This window comes from Dermacentor silvarum, chromosome 1, assembly GCF_013339745.2.
Source record: "Dermacentor silvarum isolate Dsil-2018 chromosome 1, BIME_Dsil_1.4, whole genome shotgun sequence".
Lineage (NCBI taxonomy): Eukaryota > Metazoa > Arthropoda > Arachnida > Ixodida > Ixodidae > Dermacentor > Dermacentor silvarum.
In genome coordinates, this window is record NC_051154.1 from 6,064,550 (window position 1) to 6,070,549 (window position 6,000).

Genomic DNA, 6,000 nt, shown 5'->3' on the forward strand with positions numbered 1-6,000 from the left:
CCAAACAGTTTGCCCTACTCGCCTTATCATTTCTTGTGACTCTTATGCTGCTTTGTCAACCGCCATGCCACCCGTCAATTGGAGTGGCGCGACGCCGGCGTATCTCGCAGGCTTTACAGTGGATTACCTCCGTGAAGAGTTGGCTTGCCGAAACCTCGACGCTACCGAGTCGAAGGAAGAAATGATAAATCTCCTTATTGCCGACCTCGCCCAAAACCGCCCAACGACGCCTCCTTTGCCTTCCCCAGACTCCGCAGCGTCCACCCAGCTCTGTAACGTTATGCCGCTCCCGCCAAGCCTCGATGCAGTCCAAACTACCGAGTTGCTGATGGGTTTACTTCAGCAGCTCCTTCACGTGTCGCAACACGCTGCAGCCCCAGTTCATGTCACTACTCTTCCAGACCTCTCCGCATCGCTTCCTACATACAGTGGAGACGGCAGCATTTCAGCGTCCCACTGGGTTGAAGAGTTGGAACGAACTCGAAACTTGGCTTCGTGGGAACCTTCAACCCTACTCGCCGTCGCCCTGGGAAAACTTCGTGGAGCAGCCGCTGATTGGAAAGCCATCTTCGGTCGTCAATGCCCAACGTGGGAAACCTTCAGACAAGCGTTCCTAGATCAATTCAGTGCCAAGCAAACCTTGCTACAGTGGCAACAAGCAGTCACTTGTTGCGTGCAGGCGCACGGAGAAAACCTTGTCAGCTACTCTCTGGCGAAGTTTAAGATAATCTCTGGATGCTCAGTTACCCTCACCGATCACCAGCGCATAGAGTACGCCCTTCAGGGCATCGCCAACGCGAACCTGGCCACTACTATTGCAACGCAGCGCCCAGAGACAGTCGCAGCGTATATGGACATTGAACTCAGCTTGATTAAACATTAAGCCATTCGACCCTTCTAACCCCCATACAGGGTATAAAAGTGCCAAATTAACAACGCCAAGCCCACAGGTACCCCCACGTAGCACAGAGTACACGAACCCCCATGCTGTGTCAAACAAAACCGGCCAGCCACAGTGCATTTCAGCCCTACCACCAGACCAACGAGGGGCTCGATACCTCACTATCTCGGCTAAGCATGGTGCTCCTGCCTACCGTTCTGGCCAGAACTTGGCCGAAGCTGTGTGTATTCAGTGCCGTCAAAAGGGACATCTCGCATCCAAGTGCCCGTCTAGATATACTGCTGCAACGTCTACAACACAACTTTCGCCAGCCCTCCACAGCAGCCCTTCCGAGACCCTTGATGGATCACTGGTTCAATGTGCCCTTGTTGACGCCACAATTGCTGGGATTTGCCAAGTGGATGCATTTCCAGACAGTGGATCTAAAGTGACGCTTGTTTCACATCGCCTGGTCAGCTCTTTGCCCCTCCTGCTCTGGACTAGACCTCCTCTAGTCGTCGTCGGAGGAACATCAGTAACCCCAACTGGTGCCATCTGTTTGAAGATTTTTATTGGACCTATCGCCGGTTTGCTCGAAGCAGCCACCCTAGATATTAATGCTGTGCCACGTATATTGGGTGAAAACTGGTTTTCCTCAAGCCAAGCACAGTTGGTGTTTCAGCCGCCCCTGCCAACTGAAATTCGCCATTATCCAACAGCCACAAGTGTGCCATGCCATGAACGACTGCTGCCACGGATGTCGAATGCTGTTATGATCCAAGGGTCATCTTTCAGTCGCTGTGTGCCTGGACCCCACAGCCCAGCAGGCCTACAGCGGCCGCCACTGCCAGCACCAGACGAGCCGCCGTGGTCGGCACAATCTTGCCACAATGATGTTTCAAACACCTGCAGCCTCTCTTCTGCGTCCAACCGAGCTGCTTCCTCCACAATTGAGGTTCACATTGACCCATCCCTGCCTGCTGCGCAGCTCGGTAGCCACTTACTTGCCAGTGCCTCAACGACAGGAACTTACAAGCATTTTGTCAAAACACGCTGAAGTATTCGCTCATGGAGAGGATGACTTGGGCTTGTACGAAGGTGTCGAACATGCAATTGACCTTCTTCCTGACGCCGTGCCATACAGTCGATCTCCCTACCGGTACTCGGCTGTAGACTATCGTTTTCTTGAGGCCCAGACAAGCACACTCCTTCGCCAAGGCATCATTCTTCCAGCCTCAGGGCCTTGGGCATTCCCCGCAGTAGTTAGCAGAGGCAGTAAGAAGCGCCTTTGTGTCAACTATCTGCCCCTAAATAAGATGACTGTGAGTGTTGTGCAGCCACTTCTGCATGCAGATGACATCATGGGTGATATTGCTGGTTCACGGTACTTAGCCTGCCTGGACCTAAAGTTTGCTTACTGGCAGGTTCACGTGCGTGAAGAAGACCAAGCAAAAAGTGCTTTCATCTCCCACCACAGCTCAGCAGACCTACAGCGATCCCCACTCCCAGGACGTCCACCCAAACGCTTGAAGGACTATTCTCACAGTGAAGACATTCTCACAGTGCCCTTTCCTAGACCAAAGGGACTTGGTCAAACAAAGAGGGGCCGGATGTAAGCAGTCTGACTAGAAGCGCCACCTACCAGCCTCAGCACACAGCCAGCCCCGAAGCCAAGCCTAGGCGTGAGAAGTGTGTGCGAGAGTGCGGTGCACGCGTTGGCTTTCATCGCGTTTTTAGAGGCGCCATGCCTTAGTAATAAAGTTTGTTATTAATGGTTCTCGAGCCTTAATTTCGTTTCGGCCAGCAGCCGGCCCTCGCCGCCCCTCACAGCTGTTGTCTATCGCTTCGACGCAAACTGAGCGCCGAGAACACACAGCACGCACAAAGCTACAAGCCGCCGACGCACCTATACTGCCTATACTCTGCCCCCAACGCAGATCGCTTTCAAGATAAAGCCTGCGCGACCGCTTGCCGCCACACAGTACGCAGTTGATGCCAGAGTACAACGCCACCTGCTATCCCCCCGCTGGTGCCTCGTGGACAACGAAAGAAGGCACGCTTCCTCCCTGCTTTTCTTTCTTGCGCGCGTGAGATTTAGATGCGGACGTTGGCTCCCCTCACGTACAGCATACGGTGCGCAGCGACGGCGTTATCGCCCTTGGACTTTACACGGAAGGAACATCTATGCGCCAAAACCAATTTTAGGGCCACAAGGCGTCATAGACACCATATTTAGATAGCAAATACGAATCTCAAAGGCCATGCTTTTGCTGGCGTAAACTGAAAATACGTCATAGGTGTCGCCCCTGGCACTTTGGGCGGCCAATGCCATTGTCAACCCACCAAGCCAAGCGACATGAAAAGTCAAAATGGCCACTCGGGCTGGCGCGGGGTGGAGTTCGCAACGTATGATGCGGAAACAGTCCCACAGTTGCGACGCAACAGCGGGGTTACCAGTGCATTGAGTTCTATGGGAGCTGTGCCGGGACCGGCCGAAAACGACGTAGCAGCCGGGAAAACGCAGCACCCAGCAACGTAACAGCGGGGTTCTACTGTACTTCATTATTAGCAGAGATCAAAATACTTCAAGTGCTGGCGAACGCATGATTTCAGGAGGCGAGCTTCTCTGCCAACATCGACACTCTCACCACTTGTCCTGTTTAGCCTCCGCAAGCAAAATTCCTTCCCTGCATTCGCCCATACTCGGAGCCAGAGGATCGTGTTACATGCAAGTCACAGTCCCTGCCTTCTTTCTTCTTTTTTTTTCCCCTCACATTTTTGCTGTGCGGGGCACTTCCGGTGACAGTTTCACATGCGAGCCCGCAAGCTGGTGTGTTTGTTTCGTTTGGCTCTGTGCACGATCTTGTGAGCTGTGCGCGAGAACACCTGCGTTGTTGTCTGGTTGCTTCTGCGAACCGGATCCCTCAGTGCACACACATTTGGAGAGACTGGCCCGGCTGATGGATCCTTACCGCGATACACCGCGTCGTTGTACCGCTGGTACCAGACTAGCAGTATGATAAGTCAGTGCCACACGAACACTGATGTAGACGCGAGCGGATCAGAGAGCATGACTGTACGCTGGAACAGTGTAGAAAATGACATAGTTTTGTTCTCTGCACGGGCAACTGCACAATGTGGGAACAAGCACACGAAACGGAAGTACATCTCTTGCTACAGTATGAAGTAAAACAAAGACACGCAGACATTCGGTTTGCAGGTTTTATTTCTCCAAACTTTAATTCGTCTATTGAAACAATGGATCAAACAAATGACTGCTGTTGCCTTAAATATGGCGATGTACTTAGTTGCACTTGCGCGATTGACATCAAATCTCTGGCTGGAGATTTGATGTCAATCAATGGGAGCGCAGCGCCCGCGAGGAGAAAGGTGCACGGCGTTTGGTTTGAAATTTCAGCTGTTTTTGCAGTGTGTAGTGGTGCAATACCTTGCAGACACGATAGGCGGGGGTATAGTTTGACGTAATGTGAGCACGCATGCACACGCTACATCACGTTGGCGAGAACAACGTGTTATAGTAACGCACTGACGCAGCCAACATAACTGGTTCTTTTTAAGCTTCTTTGTTAACCTTCAAGTTTCTGCCCCATATGTTAGTACTGGTAGAGGGCAATGTGCACTTCTCTGTGACAGCGGTGAGCTGCTGATCACGACTTGGTAATGTCACCGTATGTGCTCCAGCCTATTTTTATTCTTTTGTATATTTCCTTTCATGATCAGGGTCCACTGTGAGCAGCTAGTATCAATCATAAAAGTATCAAGCCTCATAAATGTAATTTCTTTCCTTGCATCAACAAAGAATGGGCACCATGACGGAAGCACTGCTGCAATGAGCTACAGTAGCTGATTACTATCCTCATTATCCTGCTTCCTTTGCGCTTTGCTTCCTGGCGATGCAAGAATTATACACATCCAGGGTGTTCAACTTAACATTCAAGGTTTGCAAATATTTTTGTCATATTGCATATTTTATGTGGCAGTTTCTTTACCTACCTTCACTCACTTTCCTAAATTGAGGGAGCTTCAGGTCGAAAGCTACATGAGTGGTGGCTGTATGCTTGGCACTTGAAATGTATGCCCTCCACTGTGGCAATTTTCATGCAGCGGCTTGGTAGCTATGACATTCTGCTGCTTAGGTTGCCAGCTTGGTTTCCTGGTGTGGTGGCCACATTCCCGTATTGCGAGGATGCTCGTGTATCAAGCTTTGGTTTTAAAAACTCGTGGGGTCGATGGGGTCACATTTAATCCAAGTCCCTGTGGCTGCATTGATAGGGACCTTGAGCTGGAGTATTGTATACAGGCAGATGTGTAGCACCAGACTCTAGCTTGAGAGAGGCACTTGTGGGGATCTTTGTGTGGGAGAGGGAGAAATCATGGAGGAAGGAAGGAATTGCATAACAAAACTGAAGCCAAGAAAAGTTGGCCCAACACATGATCTACATGCAGCTGCTGCATGTAGCAACAAAAACGATAAATATATACATTGGAATAAACGAGCTGCAAGCACATAGGTTGTAAAGTGCCCGAACAAGTGCGCATTGACTAAAACCTACTGGGAAGAAAAAACTGTTTGCTACAGAGGGAAGTATCAGCCATAATGATGGATGGGAGAGGAAGCTTGTTTAGTGGTGCCCAGCAGACTTGAATTCGGCAGTGGACTGCGCACAATGTGCCTGTCTGCCACACTGAGGTGCTTGCACCTAATACTATTCGAGATGAAGTCTGCACCACAGTTTACACATTTTGGTTGCGCTGGCATTGCAGGTGCAGTGCCTTCCTTGTATATGGTTGTATGTAAATCTAATGTTGATTCGACATTGTGGATACACAAGCACAGACAAAAAGTGAAACAAAAATGGCCTGACTGGGCCTGTGCTCCCCACCACAGATGCACATAGTTGCTTAAAAAGAGGCAAATCTAAAATAGTTGGCAGCAGTACTAAACATGCAAAGAAGAAAAGATAACTCAAAAGGGAAACTATAGATAGTTCTACAGATAGCGAATACAAAAGCATGAAATGGTTAAAGCTGTACAGCATGACACAACAAATTATGGTGGCACAAGAAAAATGCTCTCTTGCTCTGCATCACATGCTAGA